Source organism: Pteropus medius, unplaced genomic scaffold (assembly GCF_902729225.1).
Source record: "Pteropus medius unplaced genomic scaffold, Ma_sr-lr_union100, whole genome shotgun sequence".
Lineage (NCBI taxonomy): Eukaryota > Metazoa > Chordata > Mammalia > Chiroptera > Pteropodidae > Pteropus > Pteropus medius.
The window spans coordinates 1015332-1039106 of record NW_024340697.1 but is presented as its reverse complement, the minus strand read 5'-3'; the positions used below and the strand labels follow the sequence as shown (position 1 = coordinate 1039106).

The 23775-nt window shown below is 39.7% G+C and overlaps 1 long non-coding RNA gene across 1 annotated transcript in view; it reads right to left on the bottom strand.

Annotated features, from left to right (window-relative positions):
- The window catches only part of LOC120611221 (uncharacterized), an 89812-nt gene that overhangs the window by 62100 nt on the left and 3937 nt on the right, over nt 1-23775 (bottom strand). Inside the window, exon 2 of the long non-coding RNA XR_005655106.1 lies at nt 9751-9849. This is a non-coding gene — a long non-coding RNA (uncharacterized LOC120611221). The remainder of the gene's footprint in view (nt 1-9750; nt 9850-23775) is intronic.

Genomic DNA, 23775 nt, shown 5'->3' with positions numbered 1-23775 from the left:
TTGCTGGATTCCACTTTTCACCTACTGGCCTAATTAATAGTCGAGTGGCCTCTCCCAGCCTTCACTAAGCCCTTGGTATTTACTGCACACCCCAAAGCCAGGAATAAGTCAGTATTAGGCCCAAACCCAATGGGTTATCTCACTGGGGTCAATGGCGAGTCATGAGACAGGGATGAGCACTTGATATTGGCAGCTGGCACTGCATGCAAGCTAGTAATTTAGAGTGAAAATCCAGCCTCCCATCCCTTGAGCTCCTTCACATTTTAACAATGGATGTTTACTGATAGGAGAAATGAGACCTTTGCAGAAAAAAAGATTGGAAGATAGAAAATCACACAATCTTCATTACTAAAATTAGAGAATTGTTACTTCTCTTTACTAGATACTCTAATATGTTGATCTGGAGACTTTTTCCCTCACTGTGTGACTGGAAATGAATTCTACGAGATCCACAAAAATATTCTTATCATTTTAGAGCCTGAAGAGTGATTACAATGTGTGGGTGTAGAAACAATACACACATACACTCATACACACCTTCTTAGTGGTGAAATTTTCTTCCAATTAAATGAAATTTGGTCCTATTAATAAGTCTGTGTTTTAGCCCGCTCTCACATCTAAGAAAGCACTGTAAATACTGCTTTAGAAAGCTGAAAGAAAAAAATCAACTAAACGTTCCTGTTTTATAGAATTGAATACAATTAAAATGCTTATATATAAACACAATAGCAAGTACTACTAACCGTTCGGTTTAAATATACACTCCAGAGTTTTTCAAATGTGCTTTAACTTCTAATTGGCATTCTAAAATCTGAGAGTAAACTTCCTGTGATATAAACCGAAGAAGCCTTTTTTGATGTCTCATCATTGATTACAAAGAACACATATGCTCAGTGAACACAATTATAAATTAATTATGATAGAGAATGCCCAAGGAATTATTTATTGAGATTCAGTGTGCCTGGTTACAGTAAACTCTTTATTGGAAGTAGATATATGTATTGTATGTATAATTAATTAGGTGAGCTATTCCATTTATAGGCAACATTATCATGCTTATCCGAGAATGCTCTAATATGTTCACAAGATTGTTCAGAATCATGTTCTGCACATTCTAATGCTTGAGCAATGCAGGGAGTAGGGGATGGTGAGACTTTTATCTAAGTAAAAATCCTCACCCAGGTTTGCTCAAGTCAACTCTAGGTAAAGGGCAATTAGTAACTTTTTTTCTTTCAAATGCTCTTATAAGATCTCAAGGAAATGGCAAAGATGAAGCATGTAAAAGCCAGTAATGAACCATTGATAAATGTTTTAATTCTAAATATTATATTCATGAGTATAAAACATAGAACATCTCAGCTAAGCATCCTAAAACTGAAGCTTCTAAAATTGAGCATGCCAACGGCAGACAGGATTCTTATCATCGCATTGTCACTATCACCATCACCATTAGCATCATTATCATGGAGTATTTTTTTGTGTGCCGGGCATAACGTTAAGCATGTTACTCCCAATGGCTCATTTAATCCTCAGACAGACCCTATAAAGTAGACATGATTATTATTCACCTTTTGCAGGGGAACAAACTAAGTCATAGAGCAGCTAAATACATATCACTAAAGTTCAAATTATGCTACCCATCCAGTTATTTGCTATTACAGAGTCAGCAACCCTAAGTGTTCTTGATTTGATATTCTTCTTAAGACAACATAAAGTTAGAAGCATGCTACAAACATTTGCTAGACTGAAGGGCGACCTTCTTCCAATGTGGCACATGAAAGAGATATTTGAAAATGATTTTAAAGTCCTTTTACCATTACCTGACTAGTCAAGAGGCAACTATTTTAATATTCTCATTACTCCTACTTTCCAAATTTGTAAAACTGTTGCACAGACAGACCAGGGCACAAAATAAAAATCTGTCTTTTCAACCACCATTTGTTACTACGGTAAGTGGTAGAGCTGATTTTCCCACCCAGATATCATAACGGCAGAGCAACACAGAGGTTGTGATGCAGATTCTGCAGCAGGACTGCCTGGATCCTTTCAGATCCTGGCTGCACTGCTTGCTACCTGTGTGACTTGGGGAAGTCACTTAATCTGGCTATATCTCAATTTCCTTGTATACAAAATGGTGAGGAAAATATACCCTACTTCATAGGGTTGTAGTAAAGCTTAAATGAGATGCTACACGTGACCAGCTTATAACTATGTGATAAAAGTTAACGTGTGTTATCATCTGACTATAGTATCCAAGTCTTACTCACTACTAAACTGTCCGTGGAAGTGATCATGGGGCTTCTGCTCTCTCAAAAAACACTGGCTTATAACTATGTCTCCCCACAATAATCAACGCCTTCATGGTGGGGGCCATTTGTTATTTCTTTATACTTCCTGGTGCGTAGGACAATTGCCTTTTTACGTGTGAGAACTTCACAGTGTCTTACTGTATTAAAAAAGTGTGGATGACGGGGAAGACCTTTTATTTTGTACCCTGGCCTATCTTTACACTAGTTTTACATATTTCAAAAGCTGAAGCCATGATGATATAAAAATAGCCACTGAAGATTTCTTGTCAAGAGAACAAAGTAGGTAAATGCTGTGCTCACCGCCTCTCACGACCACATCAAAATTACAACTCCAGAACAACCATCATTGCGATTTGCCTAAAATCTAGCTGAACAGAAGTCCTACAACTGGGGACATATAGAAGAAGCCACCTCAAGACTAGTAGAAGGGGCAGAGATGTGGAATGGCCTGGTCCCACACCACGTGTGGCAGTTGAGAATCGGGAGGGATATCTCAGCTGCAGAGATTCCCCTGGAGGAGCAAGAGTTCCCAGTACCACACCAAGTTCCCCACCCCAGGGTTCCAGTGCTGAGAAGAGAAGTCCTCACAACTTCTTGCTGTGAAAACTGGAGGAGATTGTGACTGGGTGAGATGGAGGGTAACTGGAGTACCAGGCATTCCTCATAAAGAGCCCACACACAAATTTACTCGCTGATGGACTCACTTGCTCTGAGCTCCAGAGCTAGGACAGCAGCTTGAAAGGCACCAAAGACATACTGAGAAGAATGGAATCGTCTGGCTTCAGGGCAAGAGCTGGAGAGGCAGCTGTTTTACAAAAAGGAGTGCTGGCAGAAGACATTGTTCCCTTGTTGAGCCCTCACCCCTCCCAGTGTCTCCATCAACCTAGCTAACAATGGTTGCCCTACCCAGGTGATTCCCTGAGACCCAGCAACACGCAACTTGCGGGTCCACCCAAGCTACTTCTAGTGAATTTTTCACACAAATGGCCTGTCTTGGCTCAAGCTGTAAACTTTCCTGAAATCTCTCAAAGGTTCACTAAATCCAAACAAGCAAAGTCTGGCCCCACTGTGCGCTGTACCTCTTGCTGAGCAGCCCCAAGACTAGCATTAGCAGCAGCCAGCCTTGGTTTGTGGCTTGGCCTCTTGAGGCACTTCCAAGCCCAGTATAGGTGGCGGCCATCTGTGGACTGCTTGATGGCTCATGCCAAGTGGCCCCAGGCAGGGCACAGGCTGTAGCTGAGCTTGGCCTGAGGCAGGGTCCCTCCAAGGAGGTCCTGGGCCTGGCACACCTGGTGACCAGTTTCAGGCTAAGCAGGAGCACCATCTAGCTTCCTCCATATAGGACAGACCCAAAGGGCAGACTGGGAAGGCACCGGAACCCTGCTAAAGCAAGTCCTGCTCCATAGGGTCAACCTTTGCACAACAGCTCCTCCAACGTAGTCACAGCCAGTCATTACAACCAATCAGCCCGAGGGTCAATCCCTCTTGCTGACACGCAAATATCAACCAAAGCTCAACTATAACAGGATGGCATACACAACCCACACAAGGGACGCACCTGGAGCACACAGCTCAGGCGATGAGAGAGACTGCACCACTGAGTCCCACAGGACACACACTATGTAAGGGCACTCTACTAAGACCGGGAGACATAGCAGCCCTACCTAATACATAGAAACAAACTGGGGAGGGAGCCAAAAAGAGGAGACAAAGAAACATGTCTCAAATGAAAGAATCAAACAAAGCTCCAGAAAACGAACTAAACAAAATGTAGATGAGCAATCTACCAACGCAGAGTACAAAACGCTGGTTATAAGGATGTTCAGTGATCTCAGTGAGAACTTCAACAACAAGAAAGGAAACATAAAAACAGAGACAGAAAACAGAAAAAAGAACCAGTTAGAAATTAAGACTACAATAACTAAAATGAAAAATACATGAGAGAGAATCAAGAGTTAATTAGATGAAGCAGAGGATCAAAACAGCAATGTAGAAGGTAGTAGAAAACATCCAATCAGACCAGCAACAAGTTGGGGGAGGGGGGATGTAGACGAGGGAAAAATTAAATAATTTCTTCAATTAAATATAAATAAATAAATTAGTAGTGTTAATTTTAAAAAATCTCCTAATAGGAAAAAAAAAAAAAGAACAGCAACAAGAAAAAAAGAATACAAAAAATGAGGGTAGTTTAAGGGGCCTCTGGGACAACATGAGCATACCTACATTCGCATCACAGGATTACCAGAAGTAGAAGAGAGAGAGCGAAGAATTTAAAACTTATTTGAAGAAATAATGATGGAAAATTTCCCTAACATGACGAAGGAAATAGATATACAAGCCTAGGATGATGCAGAGAGTCCCAAACAAGATGAATCCAAAGAGGCCTACCCTAAGACATATCATAATTAAAGTTTAATGACAAAGAGAGAATCCTAAAAGCAGCAAGGGAAAAGCAGTTAGTGACCTACAAGGGAGCTCCCATAGGACTGTCGGCTGATTTCTCAACAGAAACTTTCCAGGCAAGAAGGGAATGGCAGGAAATATTCAAAGTGGTGAAAAACAATGACCTACAACCAAGATTACTCTATCCAGCAAAGCTATCATTTAGAATTGAAGGACAGATAAAGAGCTTCCCAGACAAGAAAAAGCTAAAGGAGTTTGTCACCACCAAACCAGTACTACAACCAATGTTAAAGGGACTTCTTTAAGAAAAAGGAAAAAATAGTCAAAAAATGTGAATAAAATGGCAATAACTACATATCTGTCAATAATTATTTCAAACGTAAATGTATTAAATGCTCCAATCAAAAGACATAGGGTGGCTGAATATAAGAAAACAAGACCCTTACATATGCTGCTTACAAGAGACTCTCTTCAGATTGAAAGACACACAGACTGAAAATAAAGGGATGGAAAAACATATTTCATAAAAATAGAAATGAAAAAATCTGGGGTAGCAATACTTATACTACAGAAAATAGACATTAAAACAAAGGCTATAACAAGAGACCAAGGAGGACTCAGGAATCCCACTTCTGAATATTTATCCAAAGAAACACAAAACATTACTTTGAAAGAACATGTGAATCCATATGTTCATTGAAGCATTATTTACAGTAGCCAAGATATGGAGGCAAACTGGGTGTCCATCAATGGATGAATGGATAAAGAAGAGGTGGTATATATATGCAATGAAATATTACTCAGCCAGAAAAAGAATGAAACCTTGCCATCTGCAACAACACAGATGGACCTAAGGGGTATTATACTGAGTGGAGTAAGTCAGACAGAGAAAGATAAATGCCATATAATCTCATTACATGTGGAATCTCAAAAAGAAAACAAACAAAACAGAAACAAATTCATAGATACAGAGAACATGCGGATGGCTGCCAGATGGAAAGGGGCTTGGGTGTGGCTGAAAAAGGGGAAAGGGTTAGAAAGTTCAAATTAGTAGTTACAAAATAATCATGGGGATGTAAAGTATAGCATAGGGAAGATAGTCAATAATATTGTAGTAACTATGTCTGCTGTCAGATGGGTACTAGATTTATCAGGGTGATCACTTTGTAACTTATATAAATATCGAATCACTATGTTGTATACCTGAAACTAATATAATGTTGCATGTTAAGTGTAATTGAAAAATAAAATAAATTTAAAAATATCTGCTGTTCTTGACTAATGATGCAAATGGAAACACTCTTCAAGTCACATTAAAGCATCTCTTACATACTTTGCATTATCTTGAAGGAAGGGCTTTGCTTCAACCTAATACTTACTGCTAGTTATTGCCTGTATTTTCTTTTTTATCTTAAAAAGAACACCAAGCTAAAAGCATGTAATGTTGCTGACCTTATATTAGCAATTAATCCAACTAAATGGATAGTTGTACATAAATGGGCATAATTGTATGAATCCTTAGGGATATGAGTGGTGTTAGGTCCAGAAGGCATGAGAGTGGCAGAGAAGGATGCTTGGCAAAGTCTTCTGGATAGACATCTATTATAAACCCAAGGAAGGAGAAAGCACAGCTTCTGTAGCAATCACAAATATTAATTTGGTTTTGATACTGTTAACTTGAAAACCAAGTGCCTAGTACTGACTTTGCAGATTGAGATGTATGGATTGACAGTCTGTCATGTTGATGATGGGGTCTGTCATCTCTGAAATTCACTTAGTCAATAAGGTCATATCAAGCCGTCCATCTTAAAAGGCTGATGCAATTAAAATAGAATTTGGAAAGCATTTCACTGGTCAGGAGCAGCAGTGTAAACGATGGTAATCTTCGTAAATACCTAAGCTTTCTTCCAAGGGGCTCAAATGTTCTATTTATACCCAGAAAGCATAGAAATCTACAAATCTCAACTGTAAACATTCCCCCTTAGGCGCGTGTTAAAATAGCACTTGATCTTAAAAAAAAAAAAACTGTCCTCTTGGAAGTACTGTCATTAGAGCTGCTCCTGTTTCCTCTGATTGTTTCCCAAGATGGGCAGTGATGTGAGCACCTATCGGCTGCCTAAGAATCAAGTCTTACAGACGTTACTCTTTCATCTCCACTTACTTATCAGAGTCAACACTGGAATGGGTGGGTATCTCTAGCTTTAAGGAACTAGAGAATATTAAAGTCTAAACTGGGTTGTCCGTCATGTCCATGACCCATGAGAAAAAGAGAGAGACTATTTATTAAACATAAATACACATCACGTTCCAAACCTGTGTTGGGTACAATGTATGTATGTGTACTTTGCATATATTCTAGCCAAAAGTCTTATGTCATTCTTTCTTTTTTTAATTAAATATATTGGGGTAACATTGATTAATAAAATTATATAGGTTTCAAGTGTACAATTCAATAATACATCATAAGTATATTGCATTGTGCATTCACCATGCAAAGTTAAACTTCCTTCCGACATTCTTGATACCTCTCCTTTCGATGTCTATCTTCCCTTAGACCTCACAACGGATTCATCAGCAAATACAATCAGCTTTATCTCTATGATATACCTGGAATCTGACCACATGTCACCATTTCTACTGCCACCACTCCGGTCCCAGCTGCCATCTTCTCTCACCTGGATCATCGCACTGGCCTCATAACTGGTATCCCTGCTTCCACTCTTGCCTCGTGAAGGTCTATTCTCAGGCTCCAGAGTGATCCTTTGAAGGCATAAGCCAAGTCATATTGGTTCTCTGCTGAAAACCTTCCAGTGGCTTCCAGCTCACTCCATAGTACCTAGTACCTCACCACCTAGCAACTCCTCGGCTTCATCTCTTGCTCTTCTACATGCATCCGTGGACATACTGTGAAACATTTTGCTTTGAGTTTTATGTAAATGAAAATATAGATCAGTTATTGTCTTGTGTATGGCTCCAAGATATGAATCTTAGAGAGATCCTTTCTTATCTGCCCCTGGAAACATGTGAAAAACATCCTGAGTGTTTGTACTAGCAAGAAAATAGAAACGGTACCGTTACCACTGCCTGGAGGGGGACATGGAGGGAATCTAATCTGCTCTCCCACTGAAATAAACAAATGACATCGGTATGTTAATAAGAGTGGTTAAAATGAAATATAGCTATATCCATCAATACTGTGGTGACTGTTAAACATGATAATGAATTAAAAAAGCAAGTCCCCAAAGAATAGATACAGTACAATTCAGTTTATCAAGTGTCCAAAAACATGTGAAGTGAAATAAAATTTTGTTTAGGAATGAATAAAATTTTTGGTAAAAACATACAACAAAATAAGGGAATGATGAACACAAAATTTAGGGTAGTAGTTACCTCTGGGGGTGGGGTGGAAAATGAAGGGATTATGAAAGGGCCCTTGGGAGACTTCAGAGGTTTGGGTAATATTCTCTTTCTTAAGAAGGGTTAAAGGATATGTGAATTCTTTTATTTTTATTTTGACTGTATATAACAATACCTATAATAATAGATAATAGACAATAATATAATAATCTAAAATAATAGATGTTATTATATACAGTTGTGCCCATGACATATTTAATAAAATATAGTACCCATGTATGGAACAGTTCTTCTAGAACTGTGCTTTACAATATGGTGGTCCCTAGACACATGTGGCTATTTAAAATCGTATTATTTAAAATTAAGTTGGATTAAACATTCAAGTCCTCAGCCATACTGTCACATTTCAAATACTCAATAACCATATGTGGCTGCTGGCTATCATATTGGACAGTGAAGATTATTGGGCAGTACTCTTCTAGAACATTCTTATCTCCTTAGTTAGATACTGTTTTTATCCAGTTTTTATAAAATCAAGGAATTCATTGGCTTTCTGCAAAAAAAGAAAAAAAATATGCCTCCATAATTCTGTCAATAACAGCAGTAGGAGATGAAGCAAAGATTTACTTCCTATGGATTTTGTTGATCCTCTTGGTTAAAGAAAATTCCATTAATAATTTTGTCAGACTTCATATTTCAGTTCACTTAACTCATCAAATGCCAGCACGAGCCTGATTATTCTTTGGCTTCAGGAGGTCAAAGACTTTCGATGCGGCTTCTTGTGCCAACAATGCTGTGAGCTGAATTTCATCTGCCAGAAAATTTCATTATGTGGAGATTTCCAGTTATTTATCTTCCAAGGCAGAATTCTTAAGTGGACAATGGTCTTCCAGAATGAGACCCATAGGTACTATAGAGAAAGGAGATCTCTGCTTTCTTCCCACTTATTTTCTAGGTCCTCTCTAAAGCAGCTGTTGGTAACCTGAGTGGTCCAGATTCTAGACTCTAGTGTGTATTTGACCCTGGGTGTTAGAGGGTCACATACATGGGTGTACGTCTCTATTTCCCTCGCCTCCGTGGAGCGGAATCCGGCCTTGGGCTCTGACTTCCTTCTCTTCTTTTCTCTCACATCCACCTGGATGTTCTAAACCCTGGTATCATATTCCTAATACAGTTTCCACAAAGGTGGTAAAATTTAGAAGGTAAGCTTTGGAATGAGGGGAGAGGTGAATTCTCCCGCTTCCCTTGGGTCTAAGCCATGGATTTTAGTCCAGTTGCCTAGAAAAGTCTGCACTGGTGGTTCAGGCACAGGCTCACTGAAAAGAAATGATGCCTTTCTTCCCTTGCCGTTGTGCACTGTGGGCACAGTGACTCTGAGGACTTCAAGGAGACAAGAGGGGCTGAACCAAGATAAGATTTAGGTGATGCTTTACCCTTTGCTCAAAATTCCATTTAATGGCACTCGAAGCCTGGTCATCACCCCCAGAGATACTAGATGGGGGACCAGTGTTCCAGGGTTGAAAGGGAAGTATGAGAAATAGTAGTCCATGAGCCTGCTCTTAGCTGTAGCATGGCTCTGCTAGGAGCAGACATCCCTCTTTAAACAGGTGTTTCCATCACTTTATGGGTGGACATCATCCCAACAACATCAGAGGTAGTATGGTAGTGGACATCAAATTACCTTCTATCCTGGCTCAGGGCAGTTAGGGCGTGCGAATCCATCCTGGCAATGTTACATCTCAAAGCCACAAATGTCTACGTGGTCTGTAGTCTTGAATCCCTAAAGAGAAAAAAACACCTTTAAAACCACAATTTCAATAGCTGAACTTTACTTCTAAAGAATACTTAATTCATCTGATTGCTCTACTAACACAGTTTGTTGACCCAAAAGCAACAAGTGATCTTAAATTCATCACAGATGTTCATAGCAGTAACATGAATTATCATAAAATAATTTCCCATTTAACAACCAAAATGACTGTAATTTCGGCCTCAGCAAAGAGGTCTACTTCCTTCTGTTTTACTAATAAATCCGGGTTTGTTTTTTCCACAATTATTAATTTATTTTGTATGTGTTCATTCATTTATTTCATAGCATTCATTGTCTAAGCCACTGGTTTCAAATTTATGTATCATGGACACGCAAGAATCCAAGTGCTATGCAAAAAGACCCTTTAGCTCTTCTGCTCACCAAGTATTGTCTGCATAATGAATAAAAATAGGTCTCACATGGACTGCTATTTTCGAATGTCTGCAGGTGTTATGATTAATCAAATACAAAATCATTTAAAATTCTTTTTGAAACTATTGTCATTTCTTTGTGATAGTAGAAGTATTTTCCCAATCAACTAATACCAGAAACAGTTAAATTACATGGTGATTTGGAGGTATTTCTGATGGTGTGTAGGAATTGTCAAACTTAAAAGGTTTCTCAAACTCTGGCCGGAGTCACACAGAGTTGGGTCCTCTCCTCTTGTGAATGGACATCTGCACATGGACTTCCCAAGTCCTTGACCAGCAGCAGCCACCGCTGATTAGTGCCTATATCAGAATATAAGTGGAGCAGAACCTAGGACAGATACCTGGGATCTTAACAAAGTAAACTGAACAAAGACTTCTCACATTCAAAGAAAAAACCAGTTGGCTTATCAAAGGTGATCGTTTTCTTCTTTGCTTTCTGAAAAACTCCTCTAATGCCACAATTTCTTTCCAAATATAAGGAAATAATCAGAGGGAGCATGACGAGAAGTCAAGAGATCCCAGGCACGTAGCCATCCCGTCTTTCACCCAAGCACTCCCTTGTTCTGCTTGTGGCTTCCCTAGGTGATCCCGGATGGAGGCAGTGCCCAGTTAATCCACTAAGCAGCACTCTTGCCTTTCAAAGGACCCTCTGCCTCTTCTCAGGCTACTCATCTGCCTGAGATTGAAGCTGTAGGAAGATGGGTAGTCAGCTATGAGTCCTCCAAGGGCTGCATGTGCGATGTGCCAAATATCTCTGCAGCTCTGGTTACAGCGCCAACATTATCTGTTCTTCAATAAGCTGCAATTGATGTCTGGTGGGGCGGGCAGAGTGGGGACTAAAACTGGTGATGCACCTGGGCTCCGGTCTGAGACCAACATAAGATGTGATGACTAATTCACTGATGAATTTTTCATAGAGAAATTAATTGGAAAACAGTTAAAAGTATTATATGATATCTAACTTGTGTTTACAGTTTGAACAGCAGGGACAGACAATTCTCCCCCAAATAATTTCCTTCTGTATAATAATATCCTTTAGCTCAATTCCATGTCCACACTTTGTACTTCAGATTTCAATTCATCAGCTTGCAAAATGCATGCTCTTGGTAATAACTGGGAGTGAAGAGGGTGAATCTGAGAATCTCCATGGCTGAATGAAACAAAGAAACAATGAAAATTCTGTGCCCCTGATGTTAAATCAGTAGCATCAGCTTCCTGTGAAAGAAAATACATCTTGATAAGGTGTGTATGTGATGGAGTAGATTGTAGAGAAGTGGAAGGAGAGTATAGAGGGAAAGAATAAAACTTCATTGCTTTCTATGGCCTACACGGATTTTGGCGGACATTTAATAAGGCTAGCTTATCATACTTTCAAATAGATATAATGATGACCAGCTTCAGCATGAAGCATACACTTTGCACATAATAAGTACTCAATAAATATTTATTAACAGCATCTGACCAATTTGAGACCAATTTAGAAGACCGCTTCTATCTTTTTTGCCAGTTTTCTTGATTTCAGCTCTCAGAATTCCTTTAACTAGGCTCAAGACTGAGATGATAGTCAGAATTACTACAGAACTTGCTCACTTTACCCTGGTATTTTGCTCACAAAATGATATCTTTCTTGGAGGAAATACACTACAAATAGGTTTGCTTGCTTTTCCCTTAGGTTTTCTGAATATTATTTTTTAAAACATTAATTATAAGGAAAATAAGAAACTGCTGTCATTTAAAAATTACTTTATTGTGTGTGTTTCCTTTAAAATAGTTAAAAAATAGGGTTGTATTTTACCTACACTTCACAATACTATTTTATCACATATGATTGTAAAAGGAGGGCCAGATACTCTCCTGGAAAGCTGGCAGTCTTGTTCACTGCTATCACCGATGCCATTTTAGTTATTCCTTTTTAAAAAGGTATAGGTTTGGGAAATCTGGTCCTAAAAGAGTAATAGATCAACACTCAGGAGAAATATGAAAATATCAGGAGAGTCATCTCGTTTCCTCTTCTTGACTTTTAAATCCACATCTGTGATAAGTATAAGTTACGTGTCAGTGGTTCTTAACTTCAGAGTGCATAAGAATTCCTTGGGAAGCTTGTTGAGATACAGATTCCTGTGATTACCCCAGAGGTCTGATTCAGAAGGAGTTTCTTAAGCATTGGGATGTCTAACAAGTACCCTGGTGACGCTAATGCTGTAGTCTGCAGGCCACACATTGGGTAGCACTATTCTAATGGCCCAGATGAGTTGATGGAGCCATTCGAATTACCTGACATCCTGCTAGAGGGTTACATGTGGGTTCAAGTAATCCTGCCTCATAAGTGAGCGTGGATGTTAATACTTGGGCATCTTAAGACTTCAGCTCTGGCTCCAGTTTGACAAATGTACTGTCATGGCTGATCATCTTGACCCATGCCTATCCATTCTGTTGTTAAGGCGGCCTAACTGAAAAGTGAGTGCACTTCAGGGAAAGCCTGTTTCCCAACACCGAGAACTACTGGGTCAAATCAAACTTGACGTCCTTCCAGTAGGACTGTGCAAAAGGGAGAAAGCACCAAAGCAGATCCAGTTACTTTCTATGACAGCCGTTTAAAATACCGTAACCCAAGAGGAATGGGTAGACTTGTGTCCTTAGGAAGCAAAATGGGTTGACGGTCAGAACACAGGTGTAGGGTACATTTTTAATTAACTCACATAAGTTCTTTTGCCCACTTGAATTTTGTAGGAGCTAATCATACAAAGCAGCAGGCTCTCAATAAACTGGGAGATAGGACTCAAAGGAGAAGCAGTATCTTAAGTGTCCTTGAAATACATTCATATCATCTATAGTCCTCATGCTGGTAATGCTCCATTTGTTTGCGGTGCTGTCTAAAGCATATTCTCTGAGGAATATACTAAAACTTAATTCCAAAGGTATTGCAGACTTCTGGATCAGGCTGAGATGGAGTAAGCACACTTTACACTATCCTCCCACAAATTACAACAAAAACACTGGACAGAATACATAAAGTAACTATCTAAGGATGGCAAATAAGCACATGAAAATACGTGCAACATCATTAGTCATTAAGGAAGTGCAAATTAAAATCACAATCAGATATCACGAGACAACTATCAGAACGGCTTACAAAATAACCTGACAATACCAAGTGCTGGAGCTGGAGGACCCAGAGCACCTGGAGTTGGCATACATTACTGCTGGGAACTCGAAACAGGGCAATCGTTTTGGAAAACAATTTTGCAGTTTCTTATAAAGGTAAATGAAACATGAAATACACCAATATTCCTAAGTGATCATCCCAGACAAATAAGAAATTACATTCACACACAAACCTGTACATGAATGTTTATATAACTCTTATAGTGAAAAAAGAAATGTCTTTCGACAGATGAATGAATTAACAAATTGTGGTCCATACAATGGAATGCTACTAAGTAATAAAAAGGAATGGACTAAGTATATATAAACAACAAAAATGAATCTCAAATATACTATGCTAAATAAAACAAACCAGTCTAACAGAGATCACATACTGCAGAATTCCATTTACCTAACATTCTGAAGAAAAAAAAAAAAAAGCAAAACTACACAGAGAATGATCAGGGCTTTGTCAAGGAAAAGGGTGAGAGGTTGATTATAAAGGGGCAGCATGAGAAAATTTGGGAGAATTTTTGTTTAATCCTGATTGGAGTAGTGGTTACAATGACTCCATGCCTTTGTCAAAACTCATAGAACTTCATACCAAAACAAAACTTACTGTATGTAAATTTAAAAATAAATGAAATAAAAATTATGTCTGCTAAGGTTGAACATACGCATATTCTAGGACCTAACCATTCTACTTTTTGGTTTGTAGCCAACAGAAATGCACACATTTGTTCACTAAAAACATGAAAATGTTTGTAGCAATACTATTCATAAGGGTTGCATCTAACGACCCAGCTGTCTGTCAATAACAGACTGAAGAAATAAAATGTGGTGTGTTAATACAATGGAACATACGTGCAAATTAATGAACTGCAACTACATATAATAATATAGTTTACTCTCACAAAAGTGTTGAATTTTAAGAAGTCAAATATAGAAGTTTACATACTAGATGATTTCATTTATATGAAATTCAAAAGCAGGCGAAAACCAATTAAAGTGTTAGAAGTTGGGGTAGCATTTATCCTTGGTGGCCTAGTGACTGAAAGGGAAAGGAGGTGTTATTTGGGTGCTGGTAAGAATCTATTTTTGATATGAGTACTATTGACGTGGTATGTTCAACTTTTGACCATTTATCATTCTATAACCTTTTGATTAATATACTTTATGTAAATTATACTTCAATGTAATGTGAATATGCATAGATTTTTCTAGGAAGAGGTTCCACAGCTTTCAGTAGTTTTTCAAAGGGGTTCCTACCTCAAAAATAACTGTAACCATTGACTTGGAGAAGAAAGAGCAGGTCTTGGATGGCATTAGGATTGTGGGTTGACCAGAAATCTCTTTTTTAAGCTGAATGAGTCAAAGTCTATTCTATTTAAAGAAGTTGGTGGTCATGTGACATTCCTCACTCCTGGCTATATTTATAAAAAAGCTGTTCTCACACCCATTAGAATGGCTGTCATCAACAGGACAAGTAATAACAAGTGTTTGAGAGGTTGTGGAGGAAAAAGGAACCCTCAGACACTGCTGATGGGAATGTAAATTGGTACAGCCGCTGTGGAAAACAGTATGGAGGTTCCTCAAAAAAACTAAGAATAGAATGACCATATGACCCAGCAATCCCTCTACTGGGTATTTACCCTCCAAAAATCTCAAAACATTTATCTTCAAAGATCTATGCACCCTGATGTTCACTGCAGCATTATTCACACCGGCCAAGACATGGAAACTAATGCAGTGTCCTTTGGTAGATGATCGGATTAAGACGCTGTGGTACATATGTACAATGGAATATTACTCAGCCATAAGAAGAGATGAAATACTGCCATTTGTGACAACATGGATGGACCTTGAGATAATCATGCTAAGCGAAATTAGACAGAAAAAGTTGCAAACCTCATGATATCACTCATGTGGGATATAAACCTAAAAGTAAGAAACAAACATGACAGACTCATGAGTATGGACAATAGACTAGTGGTTACCAGACTCTGAAAGGAGGGAGGGAGGAAGAGAGATAAGGGTAAGGGGGTCAACATTTGCGGCAGAAATTTTGGGAGATGAACAAATAATGCAATATACATATGAAACACTATTGAACTGTACACTTGAAACCTATTTGATTTTATTAACCGATGTCATCCCAATAAATTCAATAAATAATAGAAAAGAAAGTTGTTCCCTGTTTTCCCAGCACTGCAGGGCCTCCCGGGACTAAGGGCTGCTAAAGTCAGGGAAGTCCTGGGCAAGCCAGAAGAGAAGTGGAAGAGACCCCAGTGCTGCCCTCTTTTCTTTTGTTAAATTTTAGAGAAGAGCAAATCTTCAAAGTTCCATATCACTAGAGTTAGTGGAATGCTGTGAGAGTCACTTGCCTCCTTAGAAACACCCAGATGGGTTGTGTGGGGGAACGAGAATGGCATTTCTAGCAGTTCCTGTTTCTGAAGGAAACTAATGTGGGTCAGGGCCAGGTTTGGAAACCTGCTGGGGTTCTGAGGGTGAGGGCTGCCGGAGTACCTGCCCGGTAATCAACCCACTGTCTGGTTCTTCCTTTCATATTCCGTGCTAAGTGCAGGGCCTTGCTTTCCTACGTCATTTCAACTGGCTGCAGTTTCAGCAGCGAGTTCAGGATGAGTGATTGAATGAATGTCTTTCGTAATCCTTGCTGGTGGATGAGATTTAGCTAAGGCAATCGTGTCTCTGTACAATGAGTTCACAAATGGTCTGGGAACCCTTGAGAGTTTTCAGTGTAACGTGGGTTCTCTCGCAAGGACTGTGGCTTTCCATATTTTTCTCTTATGATAAGTGAACGCCACATAAAAATATTCAATATAAGACAATTAAAACTTGTCCCCCTAAGAAAGGACCAAGGTATGCTTTTTAAAGAAATGTAGAACGTTTCTTTGCCTTATTTAATAATCGTGCCATTTGCTCTTGTGATTAACAAATGATCTCAGCAAGGAGTGGAGAACAAAGTGGCTGGATTCTCAAAGCACTGCAGAAAATAATAGTACAAGCTAGTGGACAATATATTTTACTGTTTAACCTGGTTTTAAATCCCCTCCAAAGGAACACATGTACACATCTGTTTTGTTAGGTGACATAGAGTCTGACTGTAGCCTCTCAAAAAGCTGTCATGATTGGTATGAGAGCTAGAAATGGGTGGGAGGGTGAAGGGGGAGAGAGAGACAGAGGAAGAGAGGGAGAGCGAGCACACTCGAGTACTACTGATAACAAGCTTATTGAGAACTGAGTACTTATGAAATTTCTGGAGATTTACATATATATATATGACCATACATATCTATATCTATCTATCTTTATACTTATATACATATAAAAAGACATGTATATGTATACATATATAAATTACACATATATATCCTTATTTAATTTTCTCAAAAACCTTTGAATATATTATTATCTGTCCTATAGATGAGAATCTAAGATTGAGAGAGATGAAGTAATTTGCCTTAAGTATACACAGAAAATGGCAGAGAAAAAAATGGAAACTTCTCGATGCCTGGTGGTACATCAGGGGCTTTATGATCACTATTGGCCTGGGAAATAAATCAGTCCATTTTACAGAGAAGGACTTGAGCTGGGAGTTTTCAGGGTAATTTTGTTTCAGAGCATCCAAGAGAACTATGAAAAAAATGTAAACAGAAGTTGTGAGCCTTTATGTATGCAGCTGTGAAGAGTTCAGTGCGTTTGGGGAAGGGAAGAAAGAAACCAACATAAAGAAAACGTAAGGTCTGCAAGGGATCATGGCGAGGAGGAAAACAGGACGCCTCAGATTGCAGGAGTGAGAGAGAGGCTTGAACACCAGGTAAGGCGTTTTGGCTCAAGTGACACAGAATTCCACTTTGGAATTGAGAGAGATGACTGAAACCCGAATGAAGCCATTTTTGTGTTCCGGTCCATGACACTATTCACCTTGTATCTTGACATTCTACTCCTTGAAACAACAGACTTCTCTAAGGCAGATTAGCCAAATTAGTGCTGAGTAATTATTCATGGTGGCTAGGACATGGAAACAATCGAAGTGTCCTATGACAGATGACTGGCTAAAGAAGCTGTGGAACATATATACAATGGAATATTACTCAGCCATAAGAAGAGATGAGATACTGCCATTTGTGACAACATGGATGGACCTCGAGATAATCATGCTAAGTGAAATAAGCCAGACAGAAAAAATTGAAAATCACATGATATCACTTATATGTGGGATATAAACCTAAAAGCAACAAATGAACGGGACAAACAAACAGAGATTCATGGACATGGACTATAAACTAGTGGTTACGAGAGAACTACAGACTAGTGGTTATTAGTGGGGTGGGAGGATGGGAGGAGGTATAGGCAAAGGGGGGGTCAAATATAGTTAGGGAGTAAGAAGTGTGTAAAGGACTGAATATATAGCTGAGGGAACTGACTCTGCAGAATACACACAGAATATACAGATGTCAAATAAAAATGATGTCGTACACACTGAAAAATTATACAATTGTGGTCAACCAATGTTACCCTGCAGCAAAGTCAACAACACAAGTAAAAAAAAAAAATTATGCCGAAAGCAAATCTGCTACCATTGGTCTTAATTTCCATCTCAATACTGCACTACCAGAGGAGGGAGACGGAACACCCCTCAATACATCTTCCCTCAGTTTGCAATGCATTTATCACTACTTTCTGTCTTTGAGATAATTATATAAACATAGTTATTTCATCTACAAGGAAAGTAGAGAGGCTGATATTACTGTATTTGCCTTAGAATGTTGGAGATTTGCAATTTAGCTAATCCCACTTTCCAACATTATCTTTGTGCTAGCACCAAATTATAATAAATCTAGTATATCTCCCTAGTGCATTTATTCTGAAGGATGCAAACTGTTTTCTGGATTCCTTATTAATCCTCATAGTATGTGCCAGAGGGACTCACTGTCAAATGTCAGGCCCATTTTATAGATGAAGGATCTGAGCGGCTTAACAAAAGACATGTCAGTCACATCCTCAAAGGAGTGAGGATCCAGCCCAACTGTGACCCTAGACCTGCTAGTTCCCGGCTGCTTCTCTTTTTATTAGGGAACGTGGCTTCTCTAGGTTCCACTCTGGTGCTGGTCTTTGGCTGGTTACTAGGCAACTTGAGCTGTCACAGACAGGCTGGTTCAAAATACCGGAGCATCAAAGTCCTAGAAAAAATGAGGCAAAATCTCCTCATTGTACATATGTAAAATTTAGTCTAGTGCCATGTCATTCTAGCCAGGACCAGCCAGGAAAAAAATAAAAAGCTTTGAAGGGCGACCAAACACTGGGCACCTGATAGACTGGGTTAATTTTAGGCTGGTAATTATTACAGGTGTTTTGGAACACAGAAGAGGAAAAATAAAGTACAGCTACTTCCTATACAGAGCTTAGAGCCCAAGGCACTCAAATAAATACCTGTACCACTAGCAAAGATGATGTAAAGGGGATGACGTGAGTCCAAGGTAGAAGAGAGAACTCATCTGATAACCAGGGTGACTTGATCTTAGCTTCTCTGAGCTTGCCTGGTGACTTCAAAACAAAAAAAGGCTAAGAAAGAGGGAGCAAATTACCCCCAGCTACTTACTTCGAAAGGATAAAAAGGAATCTCTCATAAGAGGAGTAAGGGGAGGCAAACAAGCTCTGCGCATTCATTTATAACCCTTAGTGTGCGGATACACGGAGGCCTGGTTATGTGAGGTGAGTTCTGTCACTGAGGACAGAGAAGCGTGTGAGATGTGGCGATGAACTTGGCAAACAACAGCAGAGCCACAAGCCTACAGGACAGTCCCTAGACACAGTGAGGGAGTGGCAGACTGAGACTCCAGCTTCCCATCAGGCACAGACTATGTTGTGCGGAGCATTTCACTCCACTCTGTTGAATGAGGGGGCATTCTCACCGGAGCTAAAAAGTAAAAAATTTCAAATTTTGTTTTCAAAAATATTGCTTGCTACAATGACTAAAAATTCTGTGGGACAGACAATTGAGCCCTGAGAAGTACGAGGGCTCAATTGTCTGTCCCACAGAATTTTTAGTCATTGTAGCAAGCAATATTTTTGCTGGGTCTCAGGTGGGCTCTGGACCCAAGCAATATTTGCCCTGCCCTGCTTGCCTGCTCCCTTCCCCTGCCCCCGCCAACCTCATAGGCAGGCAGAGCGACTCTGCTAAACCGTGTCTTCTAAAAACCCTCTGATTGTACTTGGCTCAGCTCAGAGAGGGGCTCTGAATAGGATGAACAGTGGGAGGGATTACATGTAAAGTACCTGCCGTCACGATCACAACACAGAGGGAACACTAGCCAACAGCTTACACTCTCTCAATGAACAGATGCTATTTTTGTTTTTTCAGAGTGCTAGCTAATGCAATAAGCCTTAAAAAGTAAAGAAGTATTGGAAGTATTGGAACTGATTTGCAAAGGATATAATGGTTTCCTAGAAAAGCTAACAGGCACAATTAAAAGTAAATTATCGGATGACCAGTAAAATAATTCAGTAAGGTGCTGGTTATCAGAAGAAATACTTTAAAAATCAATTCATTTACTAGTAGAAAACACATAGAAATAAAAAAGGGGGGAAAGGCGCACACACACTTCCCATTAACAATAGAGACCAAAACTGTAACACACATAGGAAAAAAATTAACAAAGAAAGTGTCAGATTTATTTGAGAGGGCTGTAAATTTTGAGGGGCATGAAATAAGAACTGAATAAATGTAGAGATATACCATGCTCCTGGATTAAAAGTCTTAATCTAATAAAAAATGTTAATATTTTTTCAAATAACTATAAATTTCATGCAATTTCAATCAGAAACACAACAGGCTTTCTTTTTAAATTGAAAATAATGATTTAAAAAGGTATATAAGAAAACAAAATATGTAAAATGGCCCAAAGTATTTTTGAAAAGATAGAAAATAAGGAGAGATTTATCCTTCCTGCTATTAAAATTAAAAACTACTATGTTCCAGAATCTTCCTCTCAGCATCTGCTCCTGGGGAACCCAACCTGACACAGTTATGATCAGTCTACCACTCAACCGTATTTGGGTGGGGATGTCAGAATTTAATTGGAATGTGGTGGTTTCTACCCAGATAAAGGAGCATGAAAGGGAAGTCGGTTTAAGCTTTCTAAAACTGGATGTTACTGCCAGGCGGGTCTCAGGTGGGCTCGGGACCCAGAAAGCAGTCCTCATGATCCTTTCCTGTTGCCTTATGCCTTTGGGCTTTGCTTTGTATCCTTTGCCTCTGTGACCTGGCCTTTCTTCTTGACTGGATCACTTGGCTTGTTTCTCATCCAGCACGACTCCTCCATGTTTTGCTTGCAGTCCTGTGACTTGGCACCCCTCCTGGTGCTTTGTTCTGGCTTGGCCAACTTTATGCTCCGCTTGGCCTTGGCCCAATATCCAGCACTTTTCCTCCCTTGCTCCATACTTGCAGGCAGTTCCAGAATGCCTGATTTAGGCATAGTCTCATTCACAACTATACTGCTCCCTCCCTGGAGAAAAGTGTCTCTGGAGGATTGTGACAAGTGGCTAGACTCGGAGCACTTTGGAGTCTGGGGACATGTTGTATTTATCAGCCAGGTGTTGAGACTGTATTTGCGTTAGCTTGTCACGGCTTCCACAACGAAGTACCACAGCCTAAGTGGCTTAGAGAACAGAAATTTCATTCCTCACAGTTCTGAATGCTATGAGTCTGAGATCAAGGTGTTGGCAGGGTTGATTTGTTCTGAGGGCCGCTCTCCTTGGCTTGTAGATGGTCATCTTCTCCTGGTGCCTTCATATGGTCTTTCCTCTGTGCATGTCAGTAGCCTAATCTCCTCTTATAAGGACACCAGTCATATCACACTGTAGCAAGTCTCAGTGACCTCATTTAACCCAATTACCTCTTTAAAGACCCTATCTCTGAATACAGCCACATCTTCAGGTACAGGGGTGCAGTAGGACTTCAACATATGAATTTTAGGGGGGGGCACAATTCAGCCCATAACAGTGGTCAAGCTACCTGGGTTCAAATACGTATTTACTTCTTTCTAATTGAGGGACTTTGAGCAAGTTCCTTCATTTATTTGGGCCTCAGTTACCCTCTCTGTAGAATTAAAAAGATCTTTTTGCCTCCTAGGACTGTTGTGAGGATTAAATATATATATATAATATATATATATATATATATATATATATATATATTATATATATATCATATACATACGTACATACATACATAGCCTGATTCACAGTCAGCACTCCATAAAGGTTATAGCAATTTTTGGTGTCTTTGAGGCTCTAGCGCCAACACTGAATCCAATACAAATATACATAAAAATATTTATAGATATAAAGATATACAAACGTGAGATTTTTATTCAGTTTCTCATTTGCCTAACAAGTATGTATTGAGCACATACCATATACAGTCAGTCCTCATTATTTGCAGTAGTCATGTCTATAAAGCCACCGTGAACCCTGACTTAGCTGATATCCAAACGCTGGTCCTGGGGGAATGCAGCTTTAGGTTCCTGAGAGCCTCTGGTAACATTTTCATCAATGCGCCAATACATTACCTTGTTTTATAGATGCTTCTGTTTATGACACCTTATTTAAAACATACTGTTGCTTCATTAACATCGACCTCATGGCCGATGTCATTATAACTCATGGCTGAATAAAGCCTACATAACACATGTATTTTTTTCTCCATAAAGCGCATGGCAGCCTTCTTGTGTGTGGCAACACTAGAGAGTACCTCAGCATTATACTTGAGAGCCATTTTAAACAACGAAATCACCAAAAGAAAGCACAAAAAAATTTTTAAAACGTGGCACTAAATTGGGAAAAGGAGACTTATTTCAGCGTGAGAGTTACAGCAAGCAAGTCCCCTCTGTCTTGTTCGACCTCAGCTGGAAGCGCACACATGCTGTGGGAGGTTAAATTTTTTTGTTGCTCCGCACATGTGCACAAATGGTCTTGAAAGTACTGCAACCGTAGATTTTGGGGTTACAAATAAATTTGAATGAGATGAGTTTGCAAATACGGAACGAGCCAACAATGAACGAGGAGTGACTACGTCGAGCACCACATTAGGCTCTAGAGCACACTGTGCAATTGGGCAGATTCCGTCTGGCAAAAGAGCGGCTTACTGAAGGACGTGCTGACTTGGGAGTTGGCAGAAATGTTCTGATTCCTTGAATCCATTGGGAAGGCAGAGAGGATTCCCAGCCCCTGACTCCTAAAGGGGCACCATCATCACTCTCTTTGTTGAACAATTAGCGTCTCTTTCCAGAGGGTACCACGATCGGACTGAAACTCAACTGAAGTCCAAGCTGAGTCATGCAGTAAATCAGCATGTCCTTGTGTGTCCTCTATGTCCTGGGAAATGCTTGTACTTGACTTGCATGGGACTAGCATGCCCCCCTCTTACTCAAACAGTCCCCAGCTGCAACGCTTTCCCTTCCAGTGTGGCCGTGGCTCATGTCCTTTCAGTGCTTTCTGCAATGCCCACAGCCGGCATTCTGCAAGGTGGCAGCATGGGGACACATCTCTGATCTGGGACTCACACGGCATTGTTCTACTCCCCTCCCTGTCACTGAGCTTTAAAATGGGGATTCTGGACTTTGGCTGTGTATGAGAACCACCTGGGGGTGCCTTTTTAAAAACCACTGATGTCCGGTTCCATCCCTGACCAATCGGATTGGCTCTGGAAGTGGGGCCCAGGCACCCCTAGTTTCTAAAGCTTCCAGATAGATTTAATGTGCAGCCAGAGTGGAGAACCATCAGTCAGATCTCTTTGAGTCTCATTTTGCTCATCTGTAGAAAAAAATGAGTCCCAAGGTAATACGTTATGAGCGACAATCCTAAATTTTATTTCAAATCTAGCAGGGCACTTCCCCCTCCAGTCTTTCTTTCACTGATGTAGCTTCTACAGGAAATATGTTAATCAAGAAATTTTCTTCCCCATAGCATGTTTACAACATAATTGATGTCTGTCTCCTTATTTATAACCTTAGAAGGAAGTAAAGTGATTTCCCCCTCCAGAGAAACAAAAACCGAAAGTGGCAAAAATATAACTCAGTGTTTACTGAATGGAAAGAAAAGCGCCATGATCTTTCACATGCTAGCTGAACTCGAACGCTCTATGGCATGAATTTCGATGCCATTTCATGTCTCTAATGGCAATCCTTGAGCACTTAGGTCTGAGTGCCATCACTGCAGCTGGAGAGAACAGGAGAAACACAGAACTGAGCCAAACCATTTTTTTTTTGTTTTTAAAAAAGAACATGTCTGGGACTCT